A 21,698-nucleotide genomic window follows, 5' to 3' on the forward strand; every position below is an offset into this window, starting at 1 on the left:
AAAAAAAACAAAATCAAAATTTGCTGCAGTGCATTTCCCACTTCCAGGCTGATCTACAGTACAAATGTCACAATGCCAAGTTAATTCCGCATGTGTCAACCAGCTAAATCTGCAGGGGGTTGAATACTACTTGTAGGCACTGTATAATGTACAGTGAACATTTCATCGCAGGGAGCTTTCCTGCTTGGTGCTGCACAGAAGTCAATACAGAACAGCCGCGTAGCTCCAGGGCTTCCTCCGCCCCTTCTGTGACGCGATGGTGATGACGCATACGCGATGACATAATTGCGTACCAGCGCCACTCGCCAGAAGCAAATGATTATGAATAGAGACTGGAGGTGGAGGAAAGTAAATAATTAATTGAGATTGGGGGATGGTGAACAGCAAATGGTGATGAATTGAGACTGGGGGGTGGGAAATAGCAAATGGTGGTGACTTGAGGGAGGGGAGAGCAAATGATGATGAATTGAGGGGGTCCTGTTACTGTGCAGGACAGCACTATGTCGCTTTTTCCTTCATCTGGAGTAGTGTAGAAGTTGAGGAAAAAGTGGGGAAAGTGCTCTGAAAGCAGTGCTCTAGATAACTGTGATATTTTATGCAGAGACAAGTCCTGGCTGCAAGAACTGATGGCAGTCTGCGCAGGATTAAGAAAAGCGAACATGAAGGACTTCAACTAGAGATGTCACTGGTGAGGTAGTGTGTTACCTGTACACTGACACTATACACTATATAGAGTATGAAAAAAGGAGGAGAACATTGAGTATGAGCTAAAAACATATAATTTTATTAATTCATTTCATTAAAAAAATTGCATAAATATTTAAGGTCATTTAATATCAAGATGTGGAGATAAGTAACCCAGTGCAAGGCTAAAACACCCAGACACAGTACGCATGCATAGGTTATTTAAGTAAGCTGCATGAATTAAACATGATAGTAAACTAGGTAGGTACTAGTATACCCAGCATAATACACCAAAAAATGAGTGATTACGTCAGTACTTCCTGCAGCAATGCTTTATACAGATGTAGAAAGTAAATAGACAAACAGCTATAGGTGGAGAGCCCATGTAGTAGTCATATTAATGCTAGCTATCAGCATAAGTATAAAAGGGGACTCCATCTATTGTTAATAGAAATCGAATCAAAAGCAAAAGACAATCATACCCATGCTAGCAAAAGTCTGCGCCAGGTACCCAGCCCAGCCTCAGCCCCAAACGCACGCTTTCGCCGTCTGGCTTCCTCAGGGCGCATGGTTGGACACATATCCATCTTGTGTTATATAGCTGCAAGGACCTTCCGTCCACATGTCCAAAATGAGCCAATCGCGTTGGAGTGGGCGGCGCATGAGCCCTCAAGCTGCCATGTCTGCGGACGCCCCGCACCCGTCAGTCTCCCAAGCAGTCACATGACTCGGCCGGCGCAGGTACGAGCCACGGAGTGCAGGGGAGATCAAAGATAAGGAGCGGGGCGGAGGGGGCGCATGTGCACCATGTACAGCATACTGCATCTGCCAGCAGTCACCAAAGCATGCAGGTAGTAACCCCATGATTGCACCTGCACTGCAGCAAAAAATAATAATAAAATATATATATATATATATATATATAAATAAATAAATATATAAAAATTTTAAAAAATATATAAAAAAAATATATATATATTTTTGTGAAGTGCCTGAAAGTGACTGCCAGCCAGAGTGCATATATGCAAAGTAGCAAATCCAGAACTAAAGTGCAGATGTGCGGTATGCTTCGGCAGTGAGGGCATAAAGTTCAGTATGGACACTTCACACAAAATATACAGTTCATCAGAGCAGCATACATGATAAGTATTGTTCAAAACTCCATATCCGCTTCATCCTTGATTTTAAACTTCATAAAAGCTGAATTTGCAAGGGTCGAAGCTAGTCCGAAAGGGTGAAGTCCTCCAAACACATAATCAGAAGTGCATCGTGGCGAAAGGACAGAGGAAAGAAGAGGGGGTCATGTACGACCCTAATCCCTGCAGACTGCAGACATTATCTTAAGAAAAGAAAATAAATGTCAGAATTGACCAAATGCAATAAATACTATTAAAACCAAATAAAAACAGCACAAGATAAATATGTTAAAAACCCGTGGCTACAAAGAGAGGGAGGAGGCAGAGACACACATAAATCATAAATACGAGGCAAAGCCCAATGCCTCATTAAGGCCTTGCGGTACCATAGTTCCCAGAAGTGTGATCCAACGGCATTCCTTTTGTGCAAAAAGGCGTTTAATGTTACCCCCTCTAATGCTGCATTGTACATGTTCAATACCACGCACCATAAAACATTTGGGATTACAATTATGAACTTTTCTATAGTGACGGGGTATTGATTTTAGTTGAGAGGGGTCTATAGCGGTTGCAGCCACACAAATATCCCGCACATGTTCACGCGTGCGTATCTTCAATTGTCTTGAGGTTAACCCAACGTGAATTTTGGGACAGCTGCATACAGCATAATAAATTACCTGTGAGGTGGAGCATGTGATATGCTGCTTAATTGTATATGTCTTCTTCCCATCGGCCGTAGCAAAGCTCGTTGATCTCGATATATTTTTGCATGCAATGCAATCGCCACATGGGAAGCATCCAGCAGGGGGTCCACGGGTTCCGAACGGATTTAATTTCATGGGAACATAGTGGCTTTGTGTCAATAGATCTTTTAGGTTAGGGGATCTTGGCGTCATAAGTGAATGGTCTAGAATTTAGAATTTTTTAAAATATTCCAGTGCTTCCCCAAACACTCCCTCATGGTATCCCACTCCCCATTATAGGTTGAGATGAACCGAACTACTTCTTTAGCGTCCTGGTTTTTTTGGGGGGGATATAATAATGTGTCCCTCCCCCTCCTTTTAGCTTTAATATAACCATTTTTAATGCATCTATTGCTATAGCCACGGGCTCTAAATCTCTCCCGCATGTCATCAGACTGTGTTTCAAAACGCACGTCTGAGGAACAGATCCGTCTGATTCTCATAAATTGTCCCACCGGGATACCTTTGATGGTGGAGTATGGGTGTCCAGAACTAGAATGTAATAATGAGTTTACCAAGGTGGACTTCCGATGGACATCAGTCTGGAGTTGGAGTGAAGAGTCCACACATATCTTAATGTCCAGAAAGTCCACCTGTGTCCTGCTGCTGGAGTATGGCAATTTAATATTAAATCTGTTTATATTCAGTTGCAACATAAATTCCTGGAATTGGGCCTCAGTGCCTTGCCAGATGATCAGCACGTCATCAATGTAGCGTATCCAGCACTGCGCACGGTCAGCGGCCCACACCCCTCCCCCGCCAAAGACCTCTCTTTCCCATAGGAAGAGGTTTGCATAAGATGGGGCACAAGCCGCCCCCATCGCAGTGCCGCACCCCTGTAAATAGAATACTTCTTTAAACACAAAGAAATTGTGCGTCAGGATGTAGGCCAACAATTCCAGGATTAGGTCACAGGTCTGATCGTCCCAGTTGCTATTGTGTAAAAAGAACTTGCATGCCTCGAGGCCATCTTGATGTCTTATGCAAGTATAAAGTGCCTCTATATCTACCGTAGCTAATATCATACCGCTATCCAAGACCATCCCATCAATGCGGGCCAGGACGTCCGTCGTGTCACGTGCATAGGAGGGCAAAGTTTCAACCAAAGGTTTTAAGTAGAACTCAATAAATTTACATATTGGTTCGCATAGCCCCCCAATGCCGGACAAGATCGGACACCCTGGCAGCTCCAATGGGTTCTTATGGATCTTGGGCAAAAAATAGATGGTAGGGATTCTGGGAAACTTAGTAATAAGACCATCATAAACTTTTTTGGGGATAATGCCTTTATCAAAAGCCCGAAATAATATATCATCCAGTTCAGCAGAGTAGGTCATCATTGGGTTCCGCTCTAGCCTACAATAGGTGGTTTTATCCCTTAGGTGTCTAAATGCCTCCCTCTCATACATAATTTTAGGCCATAGTACAATTCCCCCCCCCCCCCCCCTTGTCAGCCAGTTTAATGACCACATCGTCCATAGCCTGGAGGGCATGCAAAGCCCTACGTTGATCCGAAGACAGGTTATCCACAGTGCGGTTAGTAGGGATTTGATGGAATTCGTCTATCACCAATCTAACAAAAACTTCAACCGCTGGACATAAAGACAAGGGGGGGAACCTTGTAGACCGTGCAAAACTGGATTGGGGGAACATACCTGTGTGTTCAGGGGCCTGCTCAGTCAGCAAATCCTCAAGGGCCTGTAGGGCTTCACTTTCCAAGGAGTTGTCCTTCTGTCCCTCTATTATGCAATTTTTTCAAAATGAGTTTCCTTGCAAATAATTATAGATCCTTTATTGCTGGAAACAAATTAAAATTGTTAGTTGGTGCGAACGTCAGGCCCTTGGACAGTACTTCCCTTCGAATGGGAGTAAGAGTATGAGTTGATAAATTAATCACCTCCAATCCAACCTTGTTCCGTTTTTCTTGATTATTGGGTGGTGGTATTTTGCGTTTAGTAGACTGTTTGTCCTTATTCGCTCCCATATTCCTATGACCATTCCACTTAGAATCACCCGCCACAGACCCCTCACTGGATGCATAGGATGAGAATAAGGTCGTTCTAGAGCGTAAATATACCCTTGTACGGGCCCGCCTTTGATTCCATTTATACATGGTATTGGTCTGCTGATCATTATAGTCACGCTATAATTTCTGGGTTTTACTCTCGCATATACATATACTTTTCTCCCACTTAGTAAATTCAGCATCGATTTCTAGATTAAGAGATACCAAATTATCTGGTGATAATTCTTGTTTGAGTCCATTCTGGATCTCATCTATTTGGGCATCAAGTATTCCAAGGGTTTTTGTGTTCATATTTATCAACAGCTCCATAAATCCCCTGGAGCAATTACTAGCCAGATTTTCCCATTTGGACCTAATTTCCTCGTCCTCGACATCAAAGGAGGGAAAGACTTGAACCCTGAGGCCCCTAGGGATCAAGCCCTTCTCTACATATTTATTAAGGAATGCCCTGTTCCACCATATTCTGGTACGCCTGTTGAGTAAATCCTTAAATTTTGTAGTCATTGCATTGGTGTCTCTGCCTGCCCCGACCACGGGTCCACTAGGTACTTCACCAAACACATCATTGACACGGTTGAGCCACGTCTGTTCACGTGCTTTATAGTCCCTATATAGAGTATACAGAGCTCTTGTGTATGATGTAACTGGTGATCACTGTATTACCTATACACTGACACTATATAAAGAGCTCCTGTGTATTGTGCCACCAGTGATCACTGTATTATCTGTACACTGACACTATATACAGAGCTCCTGTGTAAAATGTCACTGGTGATCACTGTATTATCTGTACACTGACACTATATACAGAGCTCCTGTGTGTAATGTCACTGGTGATCACTATATTACCTCTTCACTGGCACTATATACAGAGCTCCTGTGTATAATGTCACTGGTGAGTCCCTGTATTACTTGTACACTTAGACTATACACTGTATACTATGTACAGAGCTCCTGTGCACTAATGGCATTAGAATTGTGTTTTTTATTAATGATTAGTATTGTAGTATTCGGTCACTATGTGGTGATGTGTGGTCAGGTCTTGGTGTGGCAGTATTTGTCCCCTGTATGTGGTATTATTCAGTCATTATGTGGTGGTGATATGTGGTCTGGTGATGGTGTAGCGGTATTTATCCCATGTACAGTACAGACCAAAAGTTTGGACACACCTTCTCATTTAAAGATTTTTCTGTATTTTCATGACTATGAAAATTGTACATTCACACTGAGGTAATCAAAACTATGAATTAACACATGTGGAATTATATACTTAACAAAAAAAGTGTGAAACAACTGAAAATATGTCTTATATTCTAGGTTCTTCAAAGTAGCCACCTTTTGCTTTGATGACTGCTTTGCACACTCTTGGCATTCTCTTGATGAGCTTCAAGAGGTAGTCACCAGAAATGGTCTTCCAACAATCTTGAAGGAGTTCCCAGAAATGCTTAGCACTTGTTGGCCCTTTTGCCTTCACTCTGTGGTCCAGCTAATTTGAAGAACCTAGAATATAAGACATATTTTCAGTTGTTTCACACTTTTTTGTTAAGCATATAATTCCACATGTGTTAATTCATAGTTTTGATGCCTTCAATGTGAATGTACAATTTTCATAGTCATGAAAATACAGAAAAATCTTTAAATGAGAAGGTGTGTCCAAACTTTTGGTCTGTACTGTATGTGGTGGTAATATGTGGCCTGCTCATGGTGTGGTTGTATTTGTCCCTTGCATGTGGTATTATTTGGTTACTATGTGGTAGTAATATGCGGTCCGGCCATGGTGTGACGGTATTTGTCTCTTGTATGTGGTATTATTGATCATTTTAAAAAATGTATATGTCACATTCCTTTAAAGATAAATAAATAAAAACATACCTGAAAAGAGTATTGGATATTTTAATGATTAATAGGTTAGAGTAGAGTAGGACCCGGCCAAAAGAGTCTACCTTGTTGTGGTAGCAGGCTGAAAAAATCTTTTGGCCAAATCGAAAGCTGATTGCTATGTATGTGATATGGTGTTCTATGGGAATTGTTAATGTGTGATTGGTGAGGACGTGGTGCACAAGTGGAGTTTTTCCAAGAGTGGATGGTAGGACTGTGGAAGGTTCAAGGCGTGCAGGTGGAGTTTGGGTGGAGGCGGAGCTGTGGTGGAGCCTGCAACATTTTCAAGGGGGCCCGAAAATGTTGCCACTATGTGGCCCTGAAATTCCTGGTGGCAGCCCTGGGGGTCATCATATTGTGTGGGGGATTGTAGAGGTATCAGGCAGATTATTACTTTTTAGAAGCACTCAGGGGACTATATTAAATGGTAAAGGGAACCTGTCACCAGCGAAAATGCTATGAACCTGCAGATATGGGGTTAATCTGCAGGTTAGTCCGGCGCCTGCACGTAGCCAAAGGAAATCTAACTTTATTCTCCCCGATAGCATTCGGTTCCAGCCTCTATCTATTATCTGTCTCTATTATTTAGCTCTATAGATCCAACAGAAAAAAAGAGACTCTATTCTCCAATGATTATTGTAAAAATTCTTTATTGATACATCAATTCAAATGGATATACATATTAAAACCATTTAAAAAGAGAAAATAGGGGAATGTGTAGGATGCAAAAAGAAACCCACAATATACCAGGGCACAATATAAAAACATTGTTGTCAATTATAACTAAAATTCACAACAAAATACAATCTACATATACCTGAAGAAGTAGAGTAAATCAACAGTTTTTGGTCCAATCAAGGTAAATTGTCACCATACATAAGCAATCGAAAATCAAAACTGACCATCCAAGTGTCCCAAAAGAGGAAAATGGAAAGAACCATGAGAAAACAAAAGTCAAATATAAATGTTATTAATGACAGATAAAATACATATTAAAATAGGTGATAGAATGGTGCGGAGCCACTATCTAGCACCAGCGAGTGAGTCTTGGTTGAAATCAGACCTTAAGGGCTGTTTTATGTGTGGCAACTGCATAAATTGCCTTTCCGTTGAAAACATTAAAATCTTTAGAGGTACCAATGTTGACAGAGAATTTATCATCAGGGATTTCATTAACTGCCGAACGCAGGGAGTTATTTATAGAGGTGTATGCCAATGCGGCCTGGAATACATAGGCAAGACCATACGTGAATTGAGGCGTAGGATTGGTGAGCACCTAGGTGACATTGAACAGGTGAGGGGGAGATTGGGACCGCCTATTACTGCAAAAGGAGACAAGGTGGATCTTTGTGTTGAAAACCGTGTCTCCGCGGGGTTTGAATGAGCGGCTGACATACAGATGCTTCATATAAATTATGCTTTTTGCCTACAGTTTTTAACTCAACCTATATACCTCATTTTTGTTTGTCCTTTATTCTACTTTTTGCAAGTGAACCAATACTATTGGACATTGATCCTGGGAACACCTCCACCTGAGATTGCTTTTCTAACTTATGGAACACCATCCTGACATATTGTGCCATGTACTTGTATTACAGGTGCCTGGGGCTGTTGTTGTGGGCTCTTATTATTGGGCCATTGTGGAGTGCACAGTGTGTTTAGGAGCGAGGGTGTTCTATAATGATGCATCTTGAAATGCATCTTGCGGTCCAGCGCACCAGAAGCGACATGGGTGGGCGCTCATAGTAACATACATAGTAACATAGTTTTTAAGGTTGAAGGAAGACTAAGTCCATCTAGTCCAACCCATAGCCTAACTTGTTGATCCAGAGGAAGGCAAAAAAAAACCATGTGGCAAACACTAAGCTCCACATTGGGAAAAAAATTCCTTCCCGACTCCATACGACAATCAGACTAGTTCCCTGGATCAACGCCCAATCAAGGAATCTAGTATTTATAACCTGTAATAGTGATGCGCTCTCTTGGAAATGTACTTGCCATTGCCTAAAGTACAACCCAGATAGAGGGTGCCCAGCCCTGTGTTCTACAGTTCTTTGTGCCAGTCCCCTGATGACTCAAGATTTTTGAAGAAACGCGACCGGAGGCGCATAGGGTCAGTTCAGGGCTGTCCAAAATTAAAGGATCAGCTGTGGACTGCCCCTGTAAGGGTGGGAGTCTTGGGGTCTGAAGGGTCAGTCAAGTTAATAGGGACTAACAGGGACAGTCAACCCCTTGGACTCGATGATATGGGCCTTTATGGATGAGGATCTTTTGGAGGAACTCTGAGACCAATGAATTTGGTGAGATCTTTCCTTTTATCCATCTGCCCTATCGTACATAATTGTTTGTGGACTTTATTGTCTGGTCCTGTTAAAACATGTTTTATATATATATATATATATACATACTGCTCAAAAAAATAAAGGGAACACTTAAACAACAGAATATAACTCCAAGTAAATCAAACTTCTGTGAAATCAAACTGTCCACTTAGGAAGCAACACTGATTGACAATCAATTTCACATGCTGTTGTGCATATGGAATAGACAATAGATGGAAATTATTGCCAATTAGCAAGACACACTCAATAAAGGAGTGGTTCTGCAGGTGGGGATCACAGACCACATCTCAGTACCAATGCTTTCTGGCTGATGTTTTGGTCACTTTTGAATAGCATGAGACGGACTCTACAACCCACAGAAGTTGCTCAGGTAGTGCAGCTCATCCAGGATGGCACATCAATGCGAGCTGTGGCAAGAAGGTTTGCTGTGTCTGTCAGCGTAGTGTCCAGAGGCTGGAGGCGCTACCAGGAGACAGGCCAGTACACCAGGAGATGTGGAGGGGGCTGTAGGAGGGCAACAACCCAGCAGCAGGACCGCTACCTCAGCCTTTGTGCAAGGAGGAACAGGAGAAGCACTGCCAGAGCCCTGCAAAATGACCTCCAGCAGGCCACAAATGTGCATGTGTCTGCACAAACGGTTAGAAACCGACTCCATGAGGGTGGTATGAGGGCCCGATGTCCATAGATGGGGGTTGTGCTCACAGCCCAACACCGTGCAGGACGCTTGGCATTTGCCACAGAACACCAGGATTGGCAAAGTCACCATTGGCGCCCTGTGCTCTTCACAGATGAAAGCAAGTTCACACTGAGCACATGTGACAGACGTAACAGAGTCTGGAGATGCCGTGGAGAGCGATCTGCTGCCTGCAACATCCTTCAGCATGACCGGTTTGGCAGTGGGTCAGTAATGGTGTGGGGTGGCATTTCTTTGGAGGGCTGCACAGCCCTCCATGTGCTTGCCAGAGGTAGCCATTAGGTACCGAGATGAGATCCTCAGACCCCTTGTGAGACCATATGCTGGTGTGGTTGGCCCTGGGTTCCTCCTAATGCAGGACAATGCCAGACCTCATGTGGCTGGAGTGTGTCAGACGTTCCTGCAAGATGAAGGCATTGAAGCTATGGACTGGCCCACCCGTTCCCGAGACCTGAATCCGATTGAGGACATCTGGGACATCATGTTCAGGTCTGAGAGGAGATCCCACAGGAGACCTTCCGCAAACTCATCATGAGCATGCCTAGGAGTTGTAGGGAGGTCATACAGGCACATGGAGGCCACACACAATACTGAGCGTCATTTTGACTTTTTTAAGGACATTACATCAAAGTTGGATCAGCTGGTAGTGTGTTTTTCCACTTTAATTTTGGGGGTGACTCCAAATCCAGGCCTCCATTGGTTAATAAATTTGATTTCCATTGATGATTTTTGTGTGATTTTGCTGTCAGCACATTCAACTTTGTACAGAACAAAGTATTCAATGAGAATATTTCAGATCTAGGATGTGTTATTTGAGTGTTCCCTTTATTTTTTTGAGCAGTGTATAAATTGGGAAAACTTTGAATGTGTCCCCAAGTGCAGTTGCAAAAACCATCAAGTGCCACAAAGAAACTGGCTCATATGAGGACCACCCCAGGAAAGGAAGACCAAGACTCACCTCTGCTTCTGAGGATAAGTTTATCCGAGTCACCAGCCTCAGAAATCGCAGGTTAACAGCAGCTCAGATTAGAGACCAGGTCAATGCCACACAGAGTTCTAGCAGCAGATACATCTCTACAACAACTATTAAGAGGAGACTTTGTGCAGCTGGCCTTCATGGTAAAATAGCTGCTAGGAAACCACTGCTAAGGACAGGCAACAAGCAGAAGAGACAAGTTTGGGCTAAAGAACACAAGGAATGGACATTAGACCAGTGGAAATCTGTGCTTTGGTCTGATGAGTCCAAATTTGAGATCTTTGGTTCCCACCACCGTGTCTTTGTGCGACGCAGAAAAAGTGAACGGATGGACTCTACATGCCTGGTTCCCACCGTGAAGCATGGAGGAGGAGGTGTGATGGTGTGGGAGTGCTTTGCTGGTGACACTGTTGGGGATTTATTCAAAATTGAAGGCATACTGAACCAGCATGGCTACCACAGCATCTTGCAGAGGCATGCTATTCCATTCGGTTTGCGTTTAGTTGGACCATCATTTATTTTTCAACAGGACAATGACCCCAAACACACCTCCAGGCTGTGTAAGGGCTATTTGAACAAGAAGGAGAGTGATGGAGTGCTACGCCAGATGTCCTGGCCTCCACAGTCACCAGACCTGAACCCAATCGAGATGGCTTGGGGTGAGCTGGACCGCAGAGTGAAGGCAAAAGGGCCAACAAGTGCTAAGCATCTCTGGGAACTCCTTCAAGATTGTTGGAAGACCATTTCCAATGACTACCTTTTGAAGCTCATCAAGAGAATGCCAAGAGTGTGCAAAGCAGTCATTAAAGCAAAAGGAGGCTACTTTGAAGAACCTAGAATATAAGACATATTTTCAGTTGTGTCACACTTTTTTGTTAAGTATATAATTCCACATGTGTTAATTCATAGTTTTGATGCCTTCAGTGTGAATGTACAATTTTCAAAGTCATGAAAATACAGAACAATCTTTAAATGAGAAGGTGTGTCCAAACTTTTGGTCTGTACTGTATATATATATATATATATATATATATATATATGTATTTACTGATGCCTTTGCCACATTGGCAATTTTTTCAGTTTTTAATATATCTGTTATGTGTATTGTCAATTTTGTATTGAGGATTGCCAAAACTCTTTTATTCTTGGCAGTAAAAGTTAAGTTTTAAATCCACTATAGCTGCTATATATATTATCTATCTCTATAGTATTCGCTGCTGGGTTATTATCTATCTCTATAGCATTCGCTGCTGTCTAAAAACACATGCAAAAAAACGCTACAAAAAAGCAGCAAATCCTCAATTATTTTAGACCTGGATTTTATAACATTTTTGCTGATTTAATTAAAGTCAATGGTTAAAATAACACTGCAAAAATGAGAAAGAATTGACATGCTGCAGATCTGAACCTGCACCAAATCTGCAAGTCACAAATAAGCAACATGTGCATGAGACTTCAGGATTCTCTTTCAGGATTTGTGACAAATCCGTGCAGCAAAAACGCGACATGCACACAGCCTAATACAAACATCCAGCCACCACTAGGGGGATCCCACTGCCTATTGATTTATATAGCCCTATATCAGTATGTAGAAAGCTCTGCTTAGTGGCATCACATTATTTTTTTTATCAGAGAATGTTCAGGATTAAAAAAAAAAAAAAAGTAGGCCAGGAGCAAGAAAAGGCTTAAAATAATCAATCTTCACATTTCAATTCCCAGGTTATCTCAGAACTGCTACTCTGGTGGTACCAGCTGGTCTTAGTTCGCTTTGCTGTGCAATCATGTGTTGTACGGCCACATTAGTGCTGGAGCCAATCACTGAACACAGCGGTGATGCCAGTATGTACGGAACAAAATTGCTGAGCCCAGTGTTGCAGTGAAGTAAACAAAGATCAGAGGAGACCACGGGAGCAGCAGGGAATTGAGTCATCCGTACATAGAAATCATAGGGCCCCATAGCAGAAGTTCTAATTGTACACCCCCCGCCTCAAAAAATAAAAATAACAATAATAATATTCAGCGGGATCACAGAAGAGCCATCTCACAAATTTGCGAGATACAGTACAGTAAGAGGAAAATTACTATTGAAGCCCTGGAATTCCCCTTTCATTGCCCCATAAAGTATGTTGCCAACAAAAGTGCCCCCCCAAAACAATGCAATAGCCTTCAGTGAATTCCTCCTCACGCACGGCATGGGGACCCTACTGTACATCCCTGCCTGTTAGCAGAGGATTAATCCGCGTGACATCCAGAGTTTAGAACACAGAATGTAGGTTTATTCATATCCAGCATAGGCACAGCATGGAGTCTGGTGTTACTGCAGCATGAGGAAATCAAATACATATATAACAACAACACAGGAAGAGAAGGAGGGGGCATCCTGTCTGTGGGAGTTTTTTTTTTTTAACTAAACTTTGTTAACAACCTCACAATATGCACAACATATGAAACAGCACAGTAGTTGTTGCAATACACATACAGATTAATACGTATTATTCCAACACCCCCACTCAACAACTACTTATCCTCTTAGTCCCATTGTGGTTCTCAATTCTTGGAACCTAGCTCGTGGCAATGGCTTTGTCATAATGTCAGCTACCATCTTATCAGTTTCACAATAGACAAACTGAATTATCCCACGATCTATCAAATCACGTAGATGATGATGTCTGACGTCAATGTGCTTGGTTCTAGCACTGATCTTTTCATTGCATGCAAGTTTAATGCATCCTTGGTTGTCCTCATAAATCACCGTCGGCTGAGTTGTCGGTTTGCCAAGATCGTCCATCAATTGTCTTAGCCAAACAACCTCCTGGCTTGCATAGGCTGCGGACACATACTCCGCTTCTGTAGATGACAAGGCAACAGACATTTGTTTCCTACTAGACCAGGAGATTGAACTTTCTCCAACTTTAAACAAGTATCCACTTGTGGATTTACGATCACGCGAATCACCAGCCCAATCCGCATCTACATAGCCAGTAAGTTCTAGATCTCCTGCTGCAGATAGTTTTAAATTTACATCTTGCATTTCTTTCAAATATCGGAGAAGTCTCTTAACAGCATTCCAGTCTCTTTGGCGCGGTTTTTCCACATATCTGCAAAGGATTCCAACTGTTGTTGTGATATCCGGTCGAGTCATAGTTGATATGTATAGAAGTTCCCCCACTGCCTGACGATATTTCTCATTGTTAGGCAACAGGTCATCTTCTCCTTCCAGCTTCAGGTAGGATGGTTCCATTGGGGTTGATATACCTTTGGCCTCTGACATTTTAAACTGATTCAGAATCAAATTAATTTTTGCACTTTGGTTTAGAAGAAAACTTCCATCTTCCTCTCTCTGGATTTGGATCCCAAGATAATATGTCACACTTCCAAGGTCTTTTGTTTCAAAGTGCTGATTCAGAATTTCAGTCATTTTTCCAATTTCTGCGTCGTCTTGATGAACAACAATCACGTCGTCCACATATAAGAGAATATACATCCACTTTCCATCTGTATATTTTGTGTATAAGCACGGATCTGCTTGACCTCTTTTAAATCCTTCTTCCAACAAGACTTTATTCATCTTGGTGTTCCATGCTCTTGCTGATTGCTTAAGACCATAGAGAGATTTTTGTAGTTTGCAAACAAGATTCTCTTCACCTCCTTTTACATAACCTTCAGGTTGAGTCATGTATAAGTCCTCCTCAATGTCACCATTTAAAAAGGCAGTTTTTATATCCAAATGTCTGACATACATCTTTTGTACAGCAGCTACAGCTAACAAAGCTCTGAACGTGGTCTGTTTAGCGACTGGAGCAAATGTAGCATCGTAATCTTCGCCATACTTTTGAGAATATCCTTTTGCGACCAACCTTGCTTTGAATCTATGGACTTTACCTTCAGAGTCATATTTGATTTTGAAGACCCACTTGCACTTGATTGCCTTTTTGCCCTGTGGTAGCTTGGTGAGTTTCCAACTTTGGAGTTGATGAAGCGATTTGATTTCCTCATTAGCGGCATCAATCCACTTTGTTCTTTCATGGACAGGTAGTGCTTGCATTTCATCCCATGACTGCGGCTCTGACTCAGGTAGTGTCTTGACAATGTAGGATAGACGTTTAGCTGGTATACCTTTATTTGATCTTGACGATCTCCTGATTTCAGATTCACCTGATTTTTCTGTTGTTCCTTCATTAGTTGAAGAATCCAGCCAGACCTCTACATCCTCCTTGTTGCTGTCTTGTAATTGTGACTTCAGCTGGACTACTGGCGTGATGTCACAAAACTTGGGTGATACAAAGTTCTTATCAATCACTACATCTCTACTTATTGTGATCTTGTTTGTTTCTGGGTGTAGAATCCTATAACCTTTCTGGGTTTCGCTGTAGCCTACCAGGATACCTTCTTTAGCGTGAGATTCCCACTTAGTTCGCTTTTTCTTGGGAACATGTACAAATGCTTTACTTCCGAATATTCTTATGTGATGTAGTTTTGGCTTTCTGCTATTCCATTGCTCAAATTGAGTTTTCTCTGTAGCTTTACCTGGTAGTCTGTTCTGAAGATAGCAAGCTGTCATGATTGCTTCACCCCAATATGCTGTGGGCAGATTTGCATCAAATAACATGCTTCTTCCACTTTCACATAGTGTTCGGTTCCTTCTTTCCGCGACACCATTTTGCTCTGGGTTGTACGGTACAGTGGTCTGAAATAGGATTCCATTTTTCTTTAAAATGCTCTGTGTCTCATTACTTGTATATTCAGTCCCATTATCTGCACGTAGAATCTTTGGCATTCTTCCAAATTTATTATATACTTCAGCTAGGTATATTTCAAGTTTCTCTGGAACTTCCTTCTTGCTGTGAAGCAGTTGGACAACTGTATATCTTGAATGATCATCAATAAATGTGAGAAAATATCTCTTCTTCCCTGGAGTCAGAGTGCTCATTGGACCACAGACATCTGTGTGTATTAAATCTAGTGGCTGTGCTGTTGTTGTACTAATTCTCTTAGGAAAAGCTTTCCTAGACATTTTCCCTTTGATGCAGCTAGTACACTTCATTGTCTGGTTACATAGATCAATTGTAATATCCTCAGCTAGTTGCTTTTGGACTAACTTTCTTATTGCTTCTGGGTCTCTGTGTGCCAGACGCCTGTGCCACACATGAATACAGTTTTTATGCTCTTCTTGTTGCGCTGTATACACACACTCTTTGCATTTCAGCTGATAAAGTTCATCTGTGATATTCCCTCTGCTAGTGTGTGACCTTCCTTTGAGATGATGCAGCTATCATGCTTAAATGTAACTTCATTTCCTTGTTTTGTGAGTTTCTTCACAGATAGTAGATTACTTTCAAGACTAGGCACATACAGCACATCCTTTACTGGGATCTTCCTGCTTTGTGTTGGTGAGATTTGACAATCAATATAACCATCTCCTATGCCTTCTGAAGTCATGTACTGACCATTAGCCATAATCACTTTCTCTGATTTACTTTGGTCAAGCTTAGAAAAGAAGTCTCTGTTATTAGTCATGTGACTAGTTGCTCCAGAGTCTATACACCATGCATGCTTTGATGTATTTGCACTGACAGTAAATGCAGTTTCAGTATTCACAGAATCATTTTCTCCAGATACAGCACTTTTAACCCTTTGATGACTGCTTTGCTTTTTCAGCTGATTCATTCTAGCTTTCCAGACTCTGCAGTCAGCTTTCAAATGTCCTGATTTCTTGCAAACAAAACATTCATGTGTTTCTTTTATGTGCTTCCTGTTATCAGTTAGGTTTTGTGTCTGTAAAGCAGATTCTGTGTTGCATGTCCTACTGTTTACACCTTCTGCCTTTCGCTTATATTCATCTATGAGCTTCCCCCTCACATACTCCAGTGTAAGCTCATCATCTGGACGCGCATCTAGTGCGGTTACAAGCGTATCATAGCTCTCTGGAAGGCCACTAAGCAGTAATGAGGCCACATGAAAGTCCTTTAGATCTTCCCCAATGCCTCTCAGGCGTTCTACAATTTCCAGAACACTTCTTATGCAATCCTGCATATCCTGGCCTTTCTGTAGCTTAGACTGGTACAGCTTTCTCATGAGATAAATTTAAGCAATAAGCTCTATCCTCTCATGTACCTTTTGCAACTGCTCCCACATTTCCTTTGCAGTATTACATTTACACACATGCACAATCTGGTTGTAATGCACACGCCCGGACTGACTGGCGTGTGCGTGTTTATGTAGTGATTCCACTGTGCCATGAACCGGAGAGTGCCTGGAGGGGCGTAACTAAGTATCTGCCCGATCCGACCAAGGTCGCATGATGGCATACAACGCCAGTGCACCAGGGAGGAACCGAGCAGAGGAACCAGGGTCTACTCCAGGTCAGACTCCGGACACGGCTGTTGACCCACACTGGGGAATACAGGAACAGGCAGACTAGAGCGCAGGCTGGGTAGGGTCCAGTACAGACTGGGAGACAAATTCGAAACCGCAGACGCGGTGGACAGGGCTGAGCAAAGCGAAAACCGCAGACGCGGTGGACAGAGCTTGAGCAAAGCGAAAACCGCAGACGCGGTGGACAGAGCCGAGCAAAGCGAAAACCGCAGACGCGGTGGACAGAGCCGAGCAAAGCGAAAACCGCAGACGCGGTGGACAGAGCCGAGCAAAGCGAAAACCGCAGACGCGGTGGACAGAGCCGAGCAAAGCGAAAACCGCAGACGCGGTGGACAGAGCCGAGCAAAGCGAAAACCGCAGACGCGGTGGACAGAGCCGAGCAAAGCGAAAACCGCAGACGCGGTGGACAGAGCCGAGCAAAGCGAAAACCGCACACGCGGTGGACAGAGCCGAGCAAAGCGAAAACCGCAGACGCGGTGGACAGAGCCGAGCAAAGCGAAAACCGCAGACGCGGTGGACAGAGCCGAGCAAAGCGAAAACCGCAGACGCGGTGGACAGAGCCGAGCAAAGCGAAAACCGCAGACGCGGTGGACAGAGCTGAGCAAAGCGAAAACCGCAGACGCGGTGGACAGAGCTGAGCAAAGCGAAAACCGCAGACGCGGTGGACAGAGCTGAGCAAAAACCGAAAACCGCAGACGCGGTGGACAAGGCTCTGTTCACACAGAACAGACTAGAAGGGAAAGGCAGAACCAGATACCCACAGGGTACTTGCAGAGAAGTAGCGAGTGGACCACAAACTCACAAACGGAAGTACAGTGACAACGAGCAGGAGTTAGGTACGAGTTCAGACTCTGCAGAAAAAGGAAAGGTACGGACATAGAGAAAAATAGGAAAGGGGCTAGGAGAGTATTCAGACAAGAACAGACACAGCAGCAAGATACAGGAGCGGGTCTAGGTATGAACGAACAGGCTAGGAGCGAGTTCACACAAGCCTGGAAATACAGCCTCCAAGATAGGCAGAAGACAACAGGCTAGAGAGCGTGTACAGACTGCAGATTAGAGTACACAGGTAGGACACAGTACAGACATGGAAACAGATACTGCAAGACAGGTAACATACACAGGACCTGGCATGTCAGAGACAAAAAGCCAACTGACAGGGAAAGATGCTCAGGCATGGGTTAATTGGAGCAGCTGGTTTAAATACCAGGTGACAGACAGCAATAGGTTGAGGACGCACAAGGGCTGTGCCTGCAGCAGGTACAAAAAGCAGGAAGTGATCGGGCGCCGCCCTTAAGCAGCAGACACAGAGGCAAACAGACAGCATGGAGGGAAGCCAGAGAGACACCCTGGACTGGAGATCAAGTGCGCGCTCTTGCACAGTGGGAGATGGACCACTATGCAAGGACGCCGCCAGGTATGTTACACTGGTCATCATCTATACTGAGTGATATGGTACTTTGTGCTTTCTGATCCATCTCTGTCCAGTCCTGTGGCACTGGGTCAGGTTTAGGCTCCTGTGTGTATTTCCACGTACCTTCTCTTATCAGCAGCATTTTCACTTTGAATTTCCAGGATTGATAATTCTGGTTAGTGAGACTTGGCACTGTAAATTTCATGGAGCTGCTGCTGGTGGCCATCTTTGCTTCTTCTCAGTTTGCTGTCTTTCTTTCTTTTCTTTCCTCTGTGTTCTGGGGATCTGTGACTCTGGGATTCAGGTACATCTGGGCCCAAAACCTGTTAGCAGAGGATTAATCCGCGTGACATCCAGAGTTTAGAACACAGAATGTAGGTTTATTCATATCCAGCATAAGCACAGCATGGAGTCTGGTGTTACTGCAGCATGAGGAAATCAAATACATATATAACAACAACACAGGAAGAGAAGGAGGGGGCATCCTGTCTGTGGGAGTTTTTTTTTTTTTTTAACTAAACTTTGTTAACAACCTCACAATATGCACAACATATGAAACAGCACAGTAGTTGTTGCAATACACATACAGATTAATATGTATTATTCCAACACTGCCCACCAACCATCTTCCACCCGGCAAAGAATGGTGGCCACAACACAGTAAGATGTCCCAACTGTGACACTCACACAGCCCTCCATACAGTATAATGGGCCTCCACACAGTATAATGGCCCCCACAACCGGCCACACAGTATGATAGCCCCAATACAATCCCCCACACTGTATAATTGCGCCTACTAGCACTCCACACAGTATGATGGACCCTACAGAAACTGCTCAAATATATTATAATAGCCCCCACATAGCCCTGCAAATAGTATAATGGTCCCTATATAGCCCTGCAAACAGTGTAATGGTCCCCACACAGCCCTCAAAAAAGTATAAAGGCTCCAACACAGCTATCCATATAGTATAATGGCCCCCACATAGCCTTCTAAATGTTGTAATTGCCCCTACATAACCCTCCAAATAGTATAATGGGCCCCACATAGCTCTTAAAATATTATAATGGCCCCCACACAGCCTTCCATATAGTATAATGGCCCCCACATAGTCCTCTATATAGTATAATGGGCCCCACATAGTCCTCTATATAGTATAATGGGCCTCACATTGCCTTCCATACAGTATAATGGGCCCCACATAGCCCTCCATATGGTATAATGGACCCCACATGAGACATCAGACACAGAGGGAGAATGACGGCGGAGGGAATGTCAGCTGAGGCTCCCTCCTCCATCATTGCTTTCAACTCTATCGGCATTCGGGATGTTCCAGGATGTTTCTGACATGCTGCAGTGTTTCAGATAAAACATTTTTTGTAAAGCCGTCCGGGGACTATGCATCTCAGCAGGTGACTAATCCCCGGTCAACTGTCCGTCTTGGGGAGCACAGCGAGGAGAAGCCACAACGGCTGCAATAACTGAACTAGTTCCTGAATCAGATGACAGGCTGCTTTTAACATATTTTTTCTCTTAACCTTTTGTTTTTGTTTGTTAATACTCAGAACTTTCCCTTACTCTTATAGGAGTTTCCGGGTGATGGAAAACCCTCCAATGTTTCCCCATGCCAATTTACTTTGTTGTTTTGTTGGCTACATTAAAAATTCAATATAACATAATAATGACAGACCTGGACCTTTAGGAGGGGAGCATTTGGCATTATCATGCACTTGCTCTTCTTCTAAAGGGTTAATAATAAATAGGGTTTTTGGCGGGAATAATGTTCTTCCAGCTGGGTTTTGCTGCCACAGCAGGATGGTCTGAATAAGTGGTGGGGGTATATAGTGACTGGCAGCGCCGATGAGCTTGTCAGTCCTCGGCGCTGCCATAAGAAATTGCTGCCGCACCTGTATAACATGGAGGCTGTTCTGGAGGAGCTGCGCAGCCTGTTAGGAGAAGAGGGAGTCCTTGCCTGCCTTCATCGCTGTCTGGAGACAGCGAGCAGCGATGTTCCGGGGCCGAGCGCGGCGGTGAGACTGAGCAGAGGTCCTGGAGTGCAGGGGGAGCCAGCCGCAGTGGAAGCGCCGGAACCCCAGATGACGTCATCCAGCGGCGCGGGCATGCGCACTGGTGGTAGAAGCAAGAGGAGGACAGTGCGGTATTCCCCATCTCCAGTGCGCCCACAGAGGTCCCAGGGGGGGGAAGAAGAAGTCGCAGGGGAGCAGCTGACTTGTCACCGGACAGCAGGACCAGGCTGGCCTCAGTTGACCACCAGCTGGAGGGAGCCGTTGCTGGTCCTGAGGCTGCCGGTATGGAGAACAGAATGTCCATGGCAGGGGTTTTCATCCAGCATGACCAGACCCAGGACCCTGCATCTGAGGGTGGTGAGTATAGCCCACCTGTCGCACATCACACATTAGAACAGCTATCACACGTATTGTCATCCCTTAGGGATATATTGCAACCCCCTGCTGTCACTTCTATGTCAGCTAGCCAGTGCTCTGGGGCCACAGGTGTAGCCGGAGTTTAGAGGCACCTAGACAGTGGCCCAGAGGCTAGCGGGGGGGAGCATCGTTCCATAGCAACCCCATTGGCATCAGGTGTCAAAGGGGTGGGTGAGGACTGTTACAAGGAGATTCTGGTATGTCCAGTTTTGCCGCTGGGATATCATTTGTCCATGACAGTTAAAGAAAAAATATGGCGTAATGAATTCTTTGATATCCTGTCTTTGCTACCAGCCTCCATGGAATTTTTGGCAAGGCTGGAAAAAGATAAGGTTAGGCGTAGGCCGGTACATCAGTTCTTTAATAACTGGTTGCAGGCTTTTTCTATTTACGCCAGTGTGATGGGCGAAAAGTTTCCCAGCAAGTGCTCTGGCCTTTTCCAGCATGTCGAGATAGTGTTAGAAGCTTACAAAAATTTTGGTAGTTTAAGCTGGTATTTTTATGATGAAAACATTCGCCAGAAGATGGCAGTATATCCATCTTTGAAATGGGGAGTTAAAGATGTAGGTTTATGGCTTAATTTAATGCTGCCAAGTAAACCTAATAATGTTCAGCGTAATGTACCAGCTCAGACTAGTACCTTTAGGAAAGGTACATGTTTTGCCTTTAATGAGGCACAATGTAAGTGGCCGAATACGTGTAAATACAAGCACGAGTGCTCCTTTTGTGGAGGGTCGCACGCTATGTCCAGATGCTTTAAAAAAGCAAGTGGGCAACATTCCACAAAGGAGTACTTGGGTAAAAGCAGTGACACCAGTAAATCTGGAGAGAATGTAGCCATGGTTAGAGCAGTACCCAAACCGCAAGATGGCCAAGTTAATAATTGATGGGTTTGCACATGGGTTTATGATTCCACATTTTTCAGGCAAAGGGTGCATATGGGTAAAAAATTTGAAATCCGCGGAGCTGCACCCAGAGGTGGTA

This window comes from Phyllobates terribilis, unplaced genomic scaffold (assembly GCF_046119375.1).
Source record: "Phyllobates terribilis strain yellow unplaced genomic scaffold, ASM4611937v1 Scaffold_2__4_contigs__length_985480577, whole genome shotgun sequence".
Classification (NCBI taxonomy): Eukaryota; Metazoa; Chordata; class Amphibia; order Anura; family Dendrobatidae; genus Phyllobates; species Phyllobates terribilis.